At 39.4% G+C, this 19311-nt stretch overlaps 1 protein-coding gene and 1 long non-coding RNA gene across 4 annotated transcripts in view; both read right to left on the reverse strand.

Moving 5' to 3' along the window:
- LOC146856679 (receptor-interacting serine/threonine-protein kinase 3-like) overlaps positions 1-19311 on the reverse strand; it is a 1419725-nt gene that overhangs the window by 894818 nt on the left and 505596 nt on the right. The window lies entirely within an intron of this gene.
- LOC146856683 (uncharacterized) lies at positions 11181-16180 on the reverse strand. The gene is made up of 3 exons (XR_014979804.1): positions 16088-16180; positions 15713-15820; positions 11181-13374 (listed from the first exon to the last, which is right to left on the reverse strand). It is a non-coding gene; the product is annotated as an uncharacterized LOC146856683 (long non-coding RNA).

Here is a 19311-nt window from a genome sequence, read left to right on the forward strand (position 1 = left end):
CTACCGTGCCTAATCCCGGCGCCCCCGCCGGTGGGTACTCTCCAAGTAGACTCTTGTCGTTTATTTATACAAACATGGGTAGCTATTGACGGGCACATTTAATACACACGCACACCAAGCCATTCAAAGGGGATTCGACAAAAATTCGACCAAACTATGCAAGAAACCCCCCACACGGTTAATAAAACACACATCCACCGCCAGATGTGTAATACTTTTTATTTTACTCTCTGGAAAGGAGACAAACCTCACTTGAGAGTCACAGCGTGCTCCTGGCTGAGCCCAATTCTGTGTTACACCCACCAGTGCCCGCCGAGTGCCACACACCTCTGTGTTGTATTCCACCAGCTAGTGCGTATGCTATGATACTCTCTAACCCATGTGCACTGTAACACCACCCCGTGAAAATGTCATGCCACACTTGCCTTCGCATGGGTTATATTGCCCCATCTAACATGCCTTCCTCGATGTCTATGTTATAACGCACAGCGCTATACTATACATATTACAATATGGGATCCATATCTATGTCACAGTGCATATGCAACGTTACACTCCCCAGCACATGCAACGTTACACTCCCCAGCACATATTTTATATTACAACTTTAGAGACAAGTTAGGTTACACAACACTGCCCTGTGCATATTACACTCCAAGGTGCATATCGCATAGCACGCGCTAGTGCCTGTGCTATCTCGCGCTCTCCAATGAATCTGTCATTGCACACAATGTATTGCATATTATATTTCACACCCCGGTTCATCTTATATCACACTTTTTGGTGCATAGTTTATACCATATACTATATCTAGTTTTCATTTTCAATCGTGCTCTCAGGACTATGTTCTATATAACACTGCGTCCACCTACCCTTTTCACAGGCATTACATTTTGCGATGGGGGGTGGAGGGTCAGGGGGTGTTTCTGCCAAGTGAGCCCGGAGTCACAGTCACAAACGTCCTCTTCTTCCTGAATAAAAGTGAGATTATGCTGCATACTTGTTCATATTTTAAGTAGTTCGCACAGACACACATTTTAAAAACAATAAAGTTCCTAATACCCACCTTCTCTGAACAGTTAGTTTGCTGCCCCATCCACCTCCTCCCTATCCTCTGCTGTCTGAATCCATGGACTAGCCTCCTCCCTCCTGCCATGCATGGTCTGATGTGCTGCCACTGCCCTCCATTTAGCATGATGTACCAGTCCACTCCTCCTGCCCTCCATTGCCCAATTCTATGGCCCATCATTGACCTCCTGCTTAGCCTCTGTGCATAGCTTGCTGCCCTTATTCTCCTTCCCCCTGCCCTCCGATGTCTTTGTGCATGCCCCTGCTCCATCCTTTTTGCCCACTATGTTCCATGGACCTGCCACTTCTATCTACTCTGAGTGTTCTGTTGAGCTGCCACTCCCCTCCCACCTGCCTAGCATTGTCAGATGACTGTAACCTGTCCCTGCCACCTCCACCCTCCCTGTCCACATGCCATGCCCCTATCCCCTTACTCCTGTGGTCCATGGTCCCTTTTACTGCCACACCCTTCTGCCCTCCCTGGTCTGTTGTGCGGCAACTGCTCCTCCTGCCTGCCCCGCGTGGTCTGTTGTGAGGCCGCTTCCCCTGAACTCTCTTGTCTGTGCCCAGGTCCTGACCCTCCCTTCTATCCTCCACGGTCCTTTGTGCATGCCCCTGCACCCTCCTTCTTGCCCATCATAGCCATTGTGCTGTCACTAACCCTCCTGCTAGCTATGTATGGTCTTCTGTGCTGCCATGGCCCCTCCCACCTTCCCTGTGTGGTCAGCTAGCTGCCCCTGACCCCCTCCCACCTTCCCTCCATGGTCTGCGTGTATGCCATCATAGTATCATTGTTGCTCTCCATGGTGTGTCTTGTTTCTAGTGCCCTTCCTGCCTGACCTCCATGGTCATCTTGCTGCTCCTGCCCTGCCCCCTTGCCCCCAGCCCCCTGTTTCCATGTGCAGACCCCTATTCCCTCCCTCCTGGCTTGTCTGTTCCATTGTAATGCCCCTGATCCGTCCCTCCTGCTCTTTATGGTCTGTTATGCTACAGCTTTCTCTCCTGTCTGTCCATTATGGTCAGCTAGCTACCATTGCCTCTTTCCCCTCTGTTCTCTGTTGTCCATGTGCATGGTCCTGTCCCCTCCCAATTGCTTTCTATGGATTGTTGTGCTGCACTCCCGTCCCGCATGCCCTGTGTGGTGTATTGTGCTGCTGCAAACCCTGATGTCTGCCCTGTAGGGTCAGTTTGGTGCACCTCTCCATGTCCCTCCTGTCCTCTGTTATCCGAGACCATGTCCCTACCCCAATTCCTCTTGCCTACCATGATCCAATGTACCATACTTGCGAACATGTTGAACTTGGTAAGAGGAAGATTTTGAAAAAAAACTGGGGTATTGATTTTCCCCTTACAGTTACATTAAAAAAGAGGAGATTGTAGACAGGAGACAGATCAAATTAAACCCATTTGAGCTTAAAAACACTGGAAGTTTCCTGGCTGAAATGGGTCTGTTGGCATGTATGGTTGTACTACCACTGCCTCTTCCTTCTGACCACAATGGTCTATTATATTGCCACAGCCTCTCTTGTCAGTCCTGTATTGTTGGTTTGTTGCCCCTGCCCCCCTTTCCACTGCCCTCCATAGTCTGTTGTGCTGCCACTGCCCTGCCTGCCTGCCCAGTGTGGTCAAATTGTTGCCTCTGCACTCTCCTACCTGTCTTCAATTTTCAGAGTTCGTGCCCCTGGCCTCTGCCTCTCAACAGTATCCCAATGAATAACTAGATTGCTAACATTCTATATTTATTACAAAAGTGTGGAACGCCCGACGTCATCTTGATGTAATTAAAACTGTAATACCTAGAGCATTTCCTTTAGAAATTACATAGATGAGAGGGTCTTATTTGGATCAAAATTATGGTTAGTGCTCTAAAAAACTAAAATGAGGACATATTTTCTGAGTTTTCATATAGCGACAAAGAACTTTTAAATTATTTGTAATCTTTATGTTTTTTTATCCAGTTGACCACTTAATTAAATGTTGCACCTAAGGGAGAGGATGTGGTGTTACTTCCAGAGCTGCAGACTTTGCAACTGGGGAACCAGGTTGGAGTTTCTGCTTCAGCTCAACATTCTGTGATTCTGGTCAAATCACTTAATCTCGCCATGTCTACAACCAAAATGAATTTGATCTTGTGTGATGTAACCAATGCTCATGTAAAGCACTCCAATACTGACAAGTCGGCACTATATAGAACTGCAAATACACAAAAAATAAGTGCTTTGCCCACTTCTGTCATTGGGCTACATGTGGGCTACATCTGGGTGATATTTGTGCTGCATTTGGGCTCTTTTGTCTCTGGTGGCCATCTTGGGAGATTTATTTGTTATGAAGTTTCCTAATTTCCTCATTTACTGCAGTCTCCTCAGTAGGAAATGCTTTCAGTTTTTTACTTTGATTCCATCAAGAAGGTATTCAGATATGTCACACATTTGCCATAAATTCTGAATGTTAGCACTCTAGTTGCTTATTATATCACTGTAGTAAAGCTAATGCTCACCACTGCAGTCTGCTGCTGGTATTAAAAGTGCATGTTTCAGTCTGCATATTAGAATTTTTTTAATGAAATAGAAGAGGATTTGAGAAGTCACTCAAAATGTGCCCTAATTGTTCTTTCTTCAGCACTAATCATAATTTTTATGGCAAAATGAACCCCCTCATTGTGTTCCTTTTTAAATTAAATGTTTTAAGTGTTACCAGTTTATTCCAATCAAGATGACTTCAGGTGTGCCATACTTTTGTCATAAGTAAGACAGTAAGCGCTCTAGTTGTTCTTAAGAACACTCTGGGACATTCTGTCATTGTGCTATACTTGGGCTACATCTGGGTGATATTTGGGCTCTTTTGTCTCTGCTGGCCATCTTGGGAGATTTATTTGTTATGAAGTTTCCCAATTTCCTCATTTACTGCAGTCTCCTCAGTAGGAAATACTTTCAGTTTTTTATTTTGGTTCCATCAAGAAGGTATTCAGATATGTCACACATTTGCCATAAATTCTGAATGTTAGCACTCTAGTTGCTTATTGGATCACTGTAGTAAAGCTACTGCTCACCAGGGAAGTCTGCTGCTGGTATTGAAAGTGCATGTTTCAGTCTGCATGTCAGAATTTTTTAATGAAATAGAACAGGATTTGAGAAGTCACTCGAAATGTGCCCTAATTTTTCTTTCTTCAGCACTAATCATACTTTCTATGGCAAAATGAACTCCCTCATTTTGTTCCTTTTTAAATTAAATGTTTTAAGAGTTACCACTTTATTCCAATCAAGATGGCTTCAGGTGTGCAATACGTTTGTCATAAGTAGGACTGTTAGCGCTCTAGTTGTTCTTTAGAACACTCTGGGAAGCTGCAGTAGAACACAAAGGAATCAACTGACAGTCTTTGCCCCTGTTGGATGTACATGTTTTACTGAGAATGTCAGACTTCATTCTCACATGACTGAGAAAGATAATGTGAATTTACAGAAAATATGCTCTCAGTTTAGCTTATAGATCACCTTCCAAACCTCTGTGGGAAAAGCGTGAGAAAATAGTTTTCTCTCAATCATGATTCATGATATCACAGCAGAAGGCTTTTTCACATGGTGAAATCACCTTAGAACACACCACAATTTCTAAAATGAGTATGGTACCATCAACAAATGATTTATAATGTAACTAAAGTCTTAAAACCTTCTATTAACTCCAATACTTTTTAATGAGGTCCTATCATGTATATTGGTCCCAAGATGGCTGCACTTCTTGGATGAAGTACTGGCAGCCAATCAGATCTTACGATGAGATGTGTGGTTAGGCTCTGCCCAGATATATCTATCTTTTTAACTCTAATTTTCTCAGGAACTACTGAACGGATTTACACCATTTAAGCACAAGGCATGAGTCTGAACTGAGGACTACCTCTTTACCAAATTTGGTGTAATTCCGGTTCAGCAGTTCGGGCTGTAGCTGCGTCAACAGGTCCTATGGGAAACTGCATGGGGAAAACGCGTTTTGGGACCCCCCTTTTTTGCCAGTAGGTAGTTATAGTTAGGACCTATTTTCCATAGGAAATCCGCAACATTCTATTTGGAATAACGTTGGCCCCGCTTGACGAATCACCGTGAAATTTTCAGGATAGAAGCGGACCGGAGCTGGCCAAAAGTTTGGAAAATAGGTCCTAACTATAACTACCTACTGGCGACTGCCAGTAGGTTATATATATATTATCTACTGGCGGTCGCCAGTAGATAGTTATAGTTAGGACCGTGTTTCCATAGGAAATCCGCAACATTCTATTTGGAATAACTTTGGCGCCGATTGACGAATCCTCGCGAAATTTTCAAAATCGGTGGGGCGCTCCGCTCCTTCCCTGAAAGTCTCGGGGGGATTCGTCAAGCGGGGGCTGAGAAAAAGGGGGGGTCCCAAAACGCATTTTCCCCATGCATTTTTCCATAGGGACCTTTAGTCCAAGCTACAGCCCGAACGGCTGAACAGAATTACTTGAAATTTGGCAGAGAGGTAGTCCTCAGGTCAGGGATGTGCCTTTTGCAGGTCTGGTGTAAATCTGTTCAGTATTTCCTGAGAAAATAGCATTTAAAAGCATATATATATCTATAGGCGCGCACCGTGCGCGCACGGTGCGAGCACCCTGCCGTGCGCGAGCGTGCTTCTGATTGGTTGTTAGATCTTAGTAAACATTCGAATCGCTCGAAACCAGGAAGTGTCGGCCGCCATTTTGTCTCTCGCAGTCTGAGGGGGTGAAAAACAAAGGTGGAGAACGTGAAAAGAGGGCAGTGTGGACAGTTCCTGACCCCCTAGCCTTTGTCAGGGGGTCCCAGAAGGACCCCCAAGGGCCAAAATTTGTTTTTTTTTTTTACGAAAAATCACGGAGTGCGTGCAGTGTGCGCTCACGGTAGAAACGGAAAAATTCTGCGAACTGCGTAACGTGGGCGCGCGGTGCGCGAAGCGCACCACGCGCCCACAGCGCGCGCATGGAGCGTCATCAGCAGAGGATTGCGGTCGTGTGAGTTATAGTTGCCTGCACTAACTATAACGGGGGAATTTCAATGGTTTTTCACGAGTGAAATGTCCAGCTAACTATAACATGTGTGAAACCTATGGTTTTTTAAGTGAATTTGCAAGGTTTTTTAAATGCTAATTCCTAACTATAACGTGTGTGAAACCTATGGTTTTTTCAATGAATATATATATATATATATATATGTATATATATAGACACACATACACAAAAACACACACACACATACACATATATATTATACATATATATTATTTTTTTCACTTACAGGTGTTATAGTTAGAAATTAGCATTTAAAAAACATTTGAAATTCACTGAAAAAAACAGGTTTCAGGGACGTTATAGTTAGCTGGACATTTTCCTCGTACAAAACCATAGAAATTCCACCGTTATAGTTAGTTTAGCTAACTATAACTCGCGCCCCTGCAATGAACTGCTCATGGTATCACACATTACATCATTGATGGCATGGTCAGTGACATCACTGATGACGTCTCAAATTACATCACGGATGACATCACTGATGACATCATCCAGTGACTGTGTGTTTCTGTAATTTTTAAATATGTTCTATATATATTCCTTGGTGTATTGACGAATGAGTGGGTGTATAACTGTCTGGATGGAGGATTTAGCAGGTGTGTGACTGAATAAGTGAGTGATTAAACGTGTCTTACTGAATGCATGGGTTAGTGACTAAACTGTGTGAATGTCTATCAGTCTGTCTGTTGTTGTGAAGCTGCTACATGGGTTGGTCAATAGCTACACAAGTGTCTATATGTGTTATTGATTGTTTGCCTGAGTATTTGTATGGAAGGTTGTATGTGTGTGTGGGTGGGTTTGAGGTGTGTGACTGTGCATAGATGTGTGAGTGGTTGATTCACTGGGTGTATGGGTTCAAGAGTGCATGTGGAAACAGCTGTACGGGTGGGTGGGTGAGTGTTTGTATGGGTGTGTTGGTGAGTGAATGGATGTCTCAGTGGTACATGTGTGAGTAACTACATATGTAAAAGGCAGTATATGTAAGTGATGGTGTATATAAATAACTATATTTGAGAGTAAGAGATTGTGAGAGTGGCTGTATGGATGAGTGTGTACTTGTATCAGTAATTATATAAGAGAGTAAGTATGCGTTAGCATCTGTAGGAATTAGTGAGGGGGTGTGTGTATAACTGTATAGGTGAGTAAATGGGAGTGTGATTGATTCCTTGTATGACTGACTAGGTGTGTGAGTAACTCCATGGATGACTGGCGGTGTGTGTGTCTGAATAGGTGTATGAGTGCATATGATAGTGTTGTATTGATGAGTGACTACAAGTATAAGTAATTGTATGGGTGAGTGAGTATATGTGTGTGTAGACCTAGGAATCAGTGAGTGCGTATGTAGTAACTGGTTTTGGTGTCTCAATGGTTTTGAAAATGGTAGTCCGTATTTTACAGTGGGTGTATCAAAGGTTATATTGGACTGTGAGGAGGTGCATCAGATTTTCACGTGGATGATGTCATCAGTGATGCCATTTGGAGTTGTCATCAATGATGTCATCAGTGATGTCACTGACCATGCCATGAATGATGTAATGCGTGTTGTCATAAGCAGTACATTGTGGGGGCGCGAGTTATAGTTAGCTGAACTAACTAGAACGGTGGAATTTCAATGGTTTTGTATGAGTGAAATGTCCAGCTAACTATAACGTCCCTGAAACCTATGGATTTTCAGTAAATTTCAAAGGTTTTTTAAATGCTAATTTCTTACTATAACATCTGTAAAACCTATGGTTTTGTCAGTGAATTTCAAATGTTTTTTAAATATTAAACTACTATTCTGCTATTTGTCATTAGTACTGTTTTTTCTAACTTTTCCACTACAGAAAAGAAAATAAACTGTAAAACTGTTGTGTAATGTAATATATTTCACAAATTACAGTGTTACTTATCAAATAATACAACATAATTTAACATTTTGAGAACATTTTTCTCCATTTTTCTGCTAGGAAAAAAAACCAATCCACTAGATTGTTAAAAACAAATGACTAATTCTTGTAACCACAATATGAAATCAACACAAATAACACATCCAATACTATTTCCAATTTTTAAATCTTACCTTTACTCTGTAGTTTCTGTTTACATTCTTCCTCAAGGCCAAATAATGTTTCGAAATGTTTGGGGAAAATCATCCAGTATGAATTCCTTAAAGCATCTTCCCATTTTCCCTCTAGGTCGAATAATGTATTTAACATTTTTGTTTCAGAAATATCAAGTATGAGTTGGGTAATTCATAAGGCAATTATTAAACCATTATTGTATTTTAAATATATAGTATAATGTCCACATGTGGAAGTAGCTCCAGCATGGAAAACAATAGCTAGTGTTGCGAAAGTTCTTCTAGAAATAGATACTTGAGTAGCAACAAAAATTTTAATTTTCGTTTCCACTTTTCTTCCATTTGGGAAACCAAGTTTTTCTGAATAACCTGAAGCTGTGCATCTGCACTTACATGTAGCTCCAACTAATAAACACAAGGGCTCCTTCTAGAGCCGCCTTATATTCCCAATATCGGCTTGCAGAGTGACAGCTGCGGTCCAGCTAGCAGATCGATACCTGTGGGCCATCTGGCAGGCACGCAGAGGAAGAGCTGTGGCCCGTGGGCTCGGCTCGCAGAAGGAGAGCTACGGGCCGTTGGCTTGCAAAAGCACAGCAGCGTATTGGCTCACAGAGGGAAAGCTGTGGTCTGACTCGCAGAGGGAGACCAACAGACTAACAGGCCTGCTAGCAGAGACACAGCTACGAGCTAACGGGCTGGCTCGCAGAGGTACAGCTGCAGGCCCAAGCAGTGACCCAATGGGCTGACTCGCAGAGGGGAGAGTAACAGGCCGACGTGCCTGCTAGCACAACCACAGCTAAGAGCTAACAAGGTGGCTTGCAGAGGTAGAGCTGCGGGCCCGACGGCTCGCAGACGCAGAGCTGCGAGCCGACGGACTGGCATCTAAAGGCATAGCCGTGAGCTGGTGATGTGGAGAGAGGGGCCGTGAAAGGGGTATCTCGCAGAGACAGAGCTGCGGTATATTTTCAGTGTTGCCTCGCAGAGGTAGAACTACAGACCCAATGACTTCTAGAGGGAGAGATGCAAGTTAACGGACTGAATCACAAAATGGCTGCCAACACTTCCTAGTTTCAACAGTTCGCAGCCAATGAGCCGCAAGCTCGTGCTCGTAACACCTCAGCCAATCAGATGTCAGAATTCTCAAATATCGATATCTGTAAAATTTGATATTTTTAAAAAACTACTGAACGGATTTACTCCAGTTAAACAAAAGCGTGCTTTCTGAACCAGGACCTTTCTCCCTGCCAAATTTGGCGTAATTCCATTCAGCAGTTTGACCTGTAGCCTTGTTTAAAGCTTCCTATGGACACGTTTTGGGACCCCCCTTTTTTCTCAACCCCCCCTTGACGAATCACCCCCAAACTTTCAGGCTAGTAGCTGACATGAAAAGAGGAACTTTTTGGAAAAGTTTGTAAAGATTCATCAAACGACGCCAAAGTTATAAGCACATCAAAAAATGCTTTCCTATGGAAACGTTGTCCTAACTATAACTATCTACTGGGGGGAACTACCTTTACAACGCAACTTTTACAACGCTGTGCTATTACAACGCTTTTTTTACAACGCTAAAACTTTTACAACGCATGCTTTTACAACGCGTTCCATTATATGGTAAGTACCTTTACAACGCATATACCTTTACAACGCATTTAGTGGAAATGCTTTTACAACGCATGTATTTACAATGCATGTGTTTACAACGCAAGATGTTATATTGAAAGTACTTTTACAACGCATATACTATTACAACGCATTTTTTTTTGCAAAATATTTTTCTTGTTTGTTTTTCTATATATTATTACTTGGGTAGCATTAAAATTAATACTTGAGTATTTTTTTTTTTTTAATATAGCAATTCTAATTAAAAAAAGGGCAGTAGTTCATAAAAATATTAATACTTGTGTATTTTTTCTGGTAGAAATGTTTGGTTGGTTAGCAGTAAAATAAATACTTGAGTATTAAAATAATTTAAAAAAATGCAATATTTATTTGAAATAAGTGAGTAGTTTATAAAAATAATAATACTTGAGTATTGTGACTAGTAGAAAAGTTTGGTTTGTTTGGTGATAAAATAATACTTTAGTATTTTTAGTTTCTATAGTAGTTTCAAATAAGTGAGTAGATCATCAAAATATTAATGCATGTGTATTTTATTATGTAGAAATGTTTAATACTTGAGTTTTTTAAAATTTAATACTTGAACATTTAGTTTAGTGTTTTTAAATAAAAAAAATAGATACTTAATAAAAACTTATTTTAAATGTTGAGTATTTATCTACTTAAAAATAAATTTTAATAAACATTAAAGAGTACATAATATTTAAATATATAGAAAAATGATTGAGTACCTATTTTTAAATACTAGAGTATTTTTATCACATATGAAAACACAAGAGTATTTATATGTTAAAAAAAAAGTGTCCTTTTATAAATAAATGGAAGTGTATTATTGATTAATTTATTATATAAATAAATAAATAATATATTTAAAAGATTAATATCAACATTAAAAAATATTTACAGTAATAATTATACCAATTTAACATTTTTAAAATTTAGAAATCAGAAATAACAATTATAACTTACTTTTTGAATTTATTTCCCACGGTTTGCCATTGAAGTCTATGAGCGTGTTTGTCCTTTATTTATTTTGGCAGCCTCTGCATATACAGCCCGCGGAACAAGAAAAGAAGGTACAGAAAGTGAAGTAAGAGGAAGTTTAGAAAGGAAAAGACAATAGAGCCAAGGTAAGGAACATATTAAGTAATTTTACATTTATTAAATTTCAATATTGGAGATTTAAACTTTTAATTAAAAATAATGATAGGAAACAATTATTTAAATCACAATTTTATTTGATTTATAAAACATGAAAAAAATAAACATATTTTTCATTAATTTATCAAAGTAATTTTTATATTTAAAACAAAATATAAATATTTCATTTACATATATTAACATTTATTTACAGTTGAATGTAAAAAAGTAGTCCGCCATAAATAGAGAAGCACGCGATGACGTAAGGACGTGTGCGTCGACGTAATACGCCATTTTGCAGAGCATCGGAGGAGGAAGCAGCAGGAAGCTGATCTGCGTCCAGGTAGGAAATATTTTCTGTTGATATTATAGATTAAACCTTTTTAAGGGATACATATATAGTAAGGAAAGAATAAGGGGAGGTTGCTGGAAAACTAATAGATGTTTTAAAAGTTGTTAAACATTTCCACATTAATGTTATTAATACATGCCTATGTCGGGTCGCTGAAAGTAAGTTAGTTATTTTAAAAAATTATGTAACTCTTTCTAAATAAAAAGTTACGGATCAGACAGTTGATTTCTTTGTTTCCGAAGATAAAGATGTACTGTCGATCTTCATTTCTTTGTACAAAAATTGTGCGTACTTTAATATTTTGTAAATTTATAATTGAAATACAAATGAAAATTCGGATGCAATGTGTATTAAGGAATATGGTTTCATTTCTACTTTATAGTTCGGATTGAGTTTTGGTGATTGGTTTTGACGGAATTAAAGTAGGATTTTTTCGAAAATTTGAAAAATGGCGTACCGATAATGATAAATGGTTAGAATACTATGGAACAGTAAATTTTTCAGCATGGGTTTATTTTTGATGAAATGAAGATTTGTTTGAAAAAATGGAAAAAACCCGACTTGTTAATTTGAAATTTTTTTTAAAAAAAAATAGTTGTATGCCAATTGAATCATTGTAATTACTATAATTTATAGCAAAGCAGGAAAGTAAGCTAATTCATTGTTTTAAAAAGAAAGAATGTTAGAAAGATTTTCGAGGTAGCCTATAGCCACACACAACGAAAACTGTTGTAGAATTGCCAATAGTCTCTCAGACATTTCCCTTGTTTTGACTGTTACTCGTGGGTTTAGACTACCTGCGAGTGTTTGTGCTATTCTCATTTCTTGGAAACTTTGCTCCTTCTTCAAAGTTTCCAAAAATGAGTAGAAGTTAGGATGTGGTTTTCCAATTGTATGATTGAAGGAGTTATGCCACCCCTCAATGGCATTGTTTGTTTTGGCCTCTCCCTCTAAACAACTCGTGTAGCAGTTCCACCACTCCACATGGAATCGTGGCTTCCTCCTGCGACCCGATCTGCTTAGGTGTCCAATCCATGTGTCCTCAAAATAATTTAGAATGGGTGCCAATTTTTCCTCGTTACTCGTATAATAAACAGATTCTATAATTGCAGTGTAGTACTCGTCCACACTTTCGGGAGGAACAAAACAAAGTGCAGTTAATTTTTTTAGTTCAAACTGTAATTTGCTATCCCGAGAATATTCTGCAACTAGGGATGTTTTTTGTAGTTTACGCCAAAATGCCTGCGAAAAATGGAAGAAACATCCCTGAATTTGGGTATCCGTGTACGTTTTGGTGATCACATTGATCATGCTCAATTCGAAATCGATTATTATTTTTCGAGGACTTGCAGATGTTTTGCTTTTAATCACTGATAAAAGTTCAGTGTATGTTGCAGAAGTCTTATCAGGTAGCAAACTATACACTAAGGGAATTACACTATTGTTAATCTTAGCATGTATAGTGTAAATTTGAGTGAAAGGATGGGGTGTACTTTTAAACGTCCCATCCATCATCCAAATTTCACTACTTTCTAACTTAGCAAGGTTACGGGGGGTACTAAAAATTAAAATACGTTTCTGAGGGTTTTCGTTGTCATGCAGAAGGAAAGGTTCATCAGAAAAAGAAATAGAAAGATCATGAGGAATTCTAATGTCAGAGAAAGTATGTGGTGTAGACAATTGAATGTTACTTGCCTGCTTTTGTCTCTGAATAATTCTTCTCAAATTGGGTATTATAGGCATGTTGCTAGCAACATGACTGGGGACATGCTGTGCAACCTCCCTTAAAATGGATCCTGTAGAATCATTGGAGGTGCTTGCAATAGCTTTCATCTCATTAATTGTCTCTCTGATTTCAACATCCATTGCAGAGGCAGAGTGGTTATGTTCTGTGGTTTTCACAACCAAATTATCAACAGTAACCGCTCTGCCACTGCAATGGGTAGTGTAGTATTGCACGCACCTCCAATGATTTCTAGTTAAACTTATTCTTTCCTTACTATATATGTATCCACCATGGTTTAAAAGATTTTTGCCCTTCCTGGATTTAATGAAGTTGGCTGCTCCAAGGCTAGACATTATCTGAAAAAAGGAGAAAAGATAAAACATTTAGCTTGATATTTTTTAAAATTTGTATACAAAACATAACATGTACTCAATCCTTTCTTTTGCCTACTGATGCATCTTTATGGAGTAACAATAGCAAATTGTTACCCCTACACTATCCAACACTTACCCTACTGCTGCACCTTCCTGGAGTTAGAATAGTAAATTGATACCTCTACACTATCCAACACTTTCCCTTCTGATGCACCTTCCTGGAGTTAGAATAGTAAATTGTTACCCCTACACTATCCAACACTTTCCCTACTGAAACACCTTCCTGGAGTTAGAATAGTAAATTGATACCCCTACACTATCCAACACTTTCCCTACTGATGCACCTTCCTGGAGTTAGAATAGTAAATTAATACCCCTACACTATCCAACAATTTCCCTACTGCTGCACCTTCATGGAGTTAGAATAGTAAATTAATACCCCTACACTATCCAACACTTACCCTACTGCTGCACCTTCCTGGAGATAGAATAGTAAATTGATACCCCTACACTATCCAACACTTTCCCTACTGAAGCACTTTCCTGGAGTTACAATAGTAAATTAATACCCCTACACTATCCAACACTTTCCCTACTGCAGCACCTTCCTGGAGTATGAATAGTAAATTGTTACCCCTACACTATCCCCAACCTTTCCCTACTGCTGCACCTTCCTGGAGTTAGAATAGTAAATTGTTACCCCTACACTATCCAACACTTTCCCTACTGATGCACCTTCCTGTAGTTAGAATAGTAAATTGATACCCCTACACTATCCAACACTTTCCCTACTGATGCACTTTCCTGGAGTTAGAATAGTAAATTAATACCCCTACACTATCCAACACTTTCCCTACTGCAGCACCTTCCTGGAGTATGAATAGTAAATTGTTACCCCTACACTATCCCCAACCTTTCCCTACTGCTGCACCTTCCTGGAGTTAGAATAGTAAATTGTTACCCCTACACTATCCAACACTTTCCCTACTGATGCACCTTCCTGTAGTTAGAATAGTAAATTGATACCCCTACACTATCCAACACTTTCCCTACTGATGCACCTTCCTGGAGTTAGAATAGTAAATTGATACCCCTACACTATCCCACACTTTCCCTTCTGATGCACCTTCCTGGAGTTAGAATAGTAAATTGTTACCCCTACACTATCCAACACTTTCCCTACTGATGCACCTTCCTGTAGTTAGAATAGTAAATTGATACCCCTACACTATCCAACACTTTCCCTACTGATGCACCTTCCTGGAGTAAGAATAGTAAATTAATACCCCTACACTATCCAACACTTTCCCTACTGATGCACCTTCCTGGAGTTAGAATAGTAAATTAATACCCCTACACTATCCAACAATTTCCCTACTGCTGCACCTTCATGGAGTTAGAATAGTAAATTAATACCCCTACACTATCCCACACTTTCCCTACTGCTCAACCTTCCTGGAGATAGAATAGTAAATTAATACCCCTACACTATCCAACACTTTCCCTACTGCAGCACCTTCCTGGAGTATGAATAGTAAATTGTTACCCCTACACTATCCCCAACCTTTCCCTACTGCTGCACCTTCCTGGAGTTAGAATAGTAAATTGTTACCCCTACACTATCCAACACTTTCCCTACTGATGCACCTTCCTGTAGTTAGAATAGTAAATTGATACCCCTACACTATCCAACACTTTCCCTACTGATGCACCTTCCTGGAGTTAGAATAGTAAATTGATACCCCTACACTATCCCACACTTTCCCTTCTGATGCACCTTCCTGGAGTTAGAATAGTAAATTGTTACCCCTACACTATCCAACACTTTCCCTACTGATGCACCTTCCTGTAGTTAGAATAGTAAATTGATACCCCTACACTATCCAACACTTTCCCTACTGATGCACCTTCCTGGAGTAAGAATAGTAAATTAATACCCCTACACTATCCAACACTTTCCCTACTGATGCACCTTCCTGGAGTTAGAATAGTAAATTAATACCCCTACACTATCCAACAATTTCCCTACTGCTGCACCTTCATGGAGTTAGAATAGTAAATTAATACCCCTACACTATCCCACACTTTCCCTACTGCTCAACCTTCCTGGAGATAGAATAGTAAATTGATACCCCTACACTATCCAACACTTTCCCTACTGCTGCACCTTCATGGAGTTAGAATAGTAAATTAATACCCCTACACTATCCAACACTTTCCCTACTGATGCACCTTCCAGATTTTGGAAAAGAAAATTGTTACCTCTAGAGCATGGTACATTTTAAAAATTGTTGCAACTTACAATGTTGGTCTAAATTACCTTTTTTTCCGAATTGGTTTTCTGGCAGACTGTTGTTCAGTGGTATTGGTGAGTCGGTTTGTGTAGACACTTTTGAGGTGATTTGTTGGGGAATGGATAAATAAATGTCTGGAAAAGTGAAAAAAGAAAACAATTGGAAAACAGACCGATGTTGAGAAATGTGTTTAGGAAAATTATTCCACAAAAATTGCACATGTGATATAAGTTGCTGCACATAACTATTTCCGTAAGGAAAAACCATTCTTTAGACATGAAATATAAATCTAAAATTTGAAAATGTAATCATAATTACATTGATTATTTCTTTGAAATTTAGCTATGTGATAGTTAGTCAAATATTTTGAAGGTAAAGAATTCGTGCTGTAAAAAAAATACCTTGTTTTTGATAATTCGCTTTTGTGGATGTGGTGGTAGAGGATGTTTTTCTTTGTTGGCTCAAAATTTTAGTTTTGAGAAAAAAAATCTTTTCTGTTCTGGAAAAAAGGCGATAAAAAGATAATTAACGGTGGGTAGAAATGTAGTACTTGAGTATCTTTAAAATTAAACAGACATACAATTTAACTAGTACTACATGATACTGTCCTAATTAAAACACATTACTGTAGTAGAAATAGAGATATGTACCCCTACCCTACACAAAAATATCACTGATGGTGCTCTTTCCTACAGAAGAGATTGAATATTGTTTCTCAAAACTATCCATTAGTTTTCAAAATAAAGAACGGTACAGGAGGAATAATTGCAAAGGAAAGGATTATTAATGTATCGTTATAATAAAATGGAAAAGAAAACATACTTTTTCTAGTAGGTTTTTTGTTATCGTGCCTTTATCCTGATGTTTGCTGGAGGTTAAAAGGTTTTTGGGAAAAGATGTTCACTGTTGGAGATGAAAAAAAAAAATTGTTCCTTTGTCAACGTTGGTTATAAAAAGAAAATTTTGATTTTTATGCGGTGTGATAGAGTATTAAAAAAAAACACCATTGGCATACATGACTTTATGAAATTGTTACAAATAAATTTTACAAGTAAAACCATGACACAAAAATAACATTTACCTAAACAATTGAGTTTGTCAGTCGTTTACGTGGTGGGGATGTCCAAATAGGTTCAGCTGCTGTGGAATGTTAAAATCTTCCGATTTTCTGGTTGAGGGAAATAAATTACTTGTTTTAATTTTGTGTTTTATTTTATTGATAATATATTGGAAACAGTTCATTTCTTAAGTTTTTATTATTAAGTGAAAAAATATTTTTTGTGGTTTATGAAAATATATTTTTCTAAAAACTATCGTTTACATATATATTATTAACTTACTAGTAGTTGCTCTGTTGTGAATTCCGTGCTCTCTCTGAGGAGGTCGCAGTGCAGGTGACAGAGGGTCAGCTTATTACGTCTGCTCTCTCTGCTAGTTGATAATCAACTGAGTGCAAAATGGTGTCTTCCTGGTATTTATAAGTTTTACTCTGTGTCACTATTAATTTTTTTAAAAACTGCGTTCGTTGTGTTTTTTTAAATGCTTTGTTTTACTGTGGAAAATGATAATTTAAAAATGCTTTTAACGAAATATTGTTTTCATTCATTTGCCCCGTTTTGGCATCCATTTTGGAACATGTCTTTTGGTATTGTTTACATAGAAACAGTGGTAGGACAAGTTTTACAAGTGAGATGGTTAAAATGGCGCCTATGTGTATGTGTCTTATGTTTTACTTTGTTTACTTAATTTCCGATCTAATCATGATAAAAATGTGTTTGTACTGTTATTTTAATTTTCGTTATGTTTGTAAAATTTTGAAATGTGTGAAAACGGAATTTTATGGGGGATTTTGAGTATTAATTTTAATACTCGAGTATTAATTTTAATACTCGAGTATTAATTGGGTAATGCGTTTAGTAGATTTACGTTCAGTTTTTCTCCACATTTTAATACACTTCCCCACCCTAAAACCCCTAATTTCCCTGCATCCCGTGCCAGATTTTATTGTACTTTTTATTTAAAAAAAAAAAAAATCGCGTTGTAAAGGTATGCGTTGTAATATACTTCGTTGTAACAGCACTTTACAGTATTGTAATAGGTTTGGCGTTGTAACAGAATTCGTTGTAAAGTAATGCGTTGTAATAGTACTAGCGTTGTAAAAAATGCGATGTAAAGGTATGCGTTGTAATAGCATGCGTTGTAACGTCATACATCCATCTACTGGCGACCGCCAGCGGATAATATACACACACATAGATATATATATATATATATATACACACACACACATATATACACACGCACAAATATACACACACACACACACACACACACACACACACACACACACATATATTTATATATATTGACACACAAATATATATATCACCTACTGGAGGTCGCCAGTAGGTAGTTCTAGTTAGGACGTTGTTTTTATTCAAAAAGCATTTCTTCTTTTGGTAATATCTTTGGCGCCGGTTGACGAAACTTCATGAAATTTTCAAAAATAATGGGGCACTCTGTTCCGCTCCGGTCTTGAACGTTTCGGGGTGATTTGTCAAGCGGGGGCCGGGAAAAAAGGGGTGTCCCAAAACACTTTTCCCTATGTTAATTTCCAAAGGAACTTTAGACAAAGCTACAGCCTGAACTTAGATATCGAAACTTTTCTTCTTCTAATTTCTCTGGAATTACACCAAATTTGGCATAAAGGTAGGTCTTGGTTCAGAAAGAGCCCCTTTTATTAAATGGTGTAAATCAGTTCAGTAGTTCCAGAGAAGTTAGAAAAAGAAAAGTTTCAATATCTGAGCACCGAGGAAGGTTCGCGAACCCTCCCGGACACGGGCTTCACGCTGATTGGCTGTCAACAATCCACACCAGGAAGTGTTGGCAGCCATCTTGTGACTCGGTAACCATGTCACAAGAAAACAGTGCAAAACACATTATAAAACAACGAAAGGGGGCAGGGTAGAAACACCCTGACCTCATCGGCCCGCTGAGGGACCCAAGGGCCTAAAACGGCAGAATTCGTGCACGAATCCTGCATAGAAAATTTTAAAAAACCAAGTGCAGGCTCCCGCGCTTCGTTATTGTTAAGACCCCTGGTGGTCCAGGTCCCGGGGGCAATCCGAAATTATATAGCGGGGGCCAGTAGGGGCCCTCACAGCCCCAGGGACCACCACCTCCCCTGGGCTTTATTGATGATTTATGGGGGGGCTTCAATGAAGCAAAGCAGGATTGCTTTTGAGCAAAGGGAACTGCATGTTAGCAGCTCCCCTTGCTCAAAAGCAATACCGGCTCCCGGAGGACGTGGGGACCAGGCAGGACCGTGGGGGCATTGGGGCTCCACCCACGGTCCCCAATGCAAAGGGCCAGCCCCGGGAGATGGGGTCCCCGGGGCCAGGAGATGCCTGGGAGGGGGGCCATGGGGCCCCTCTCCTCTTTAATTTAAAAAAAAAGAATGGCCGGGCCCCAGGGGATAGGGTCCCAGGGCTGAAATCGGCCAAAGGAGTGGGGCTGAGTGGCCCCCCTCCTCAATTCTTTTTTAAATAATGGCAAGGTCCCGTGGGATGGGGTCCCTGGGGCCAATAGAGGCCCAGGGAAGGGGGACCATGCAGCCCCCCTTCCC

Source organism: Triturus cristatus, chromosome 3_2 (genome assembly GCF_964204655.1).
Source record: "Triturus cristatus chromosome 3_2, aTriCri1.1, whole genome shotgun sequence".
In the NCBI taxonomy this organism is placed as follows: Eukaryota; Metazoa; Chordata; class Amphibia; order Caudata; family Salamandridae; genus Triturus; species Triturus cristatus.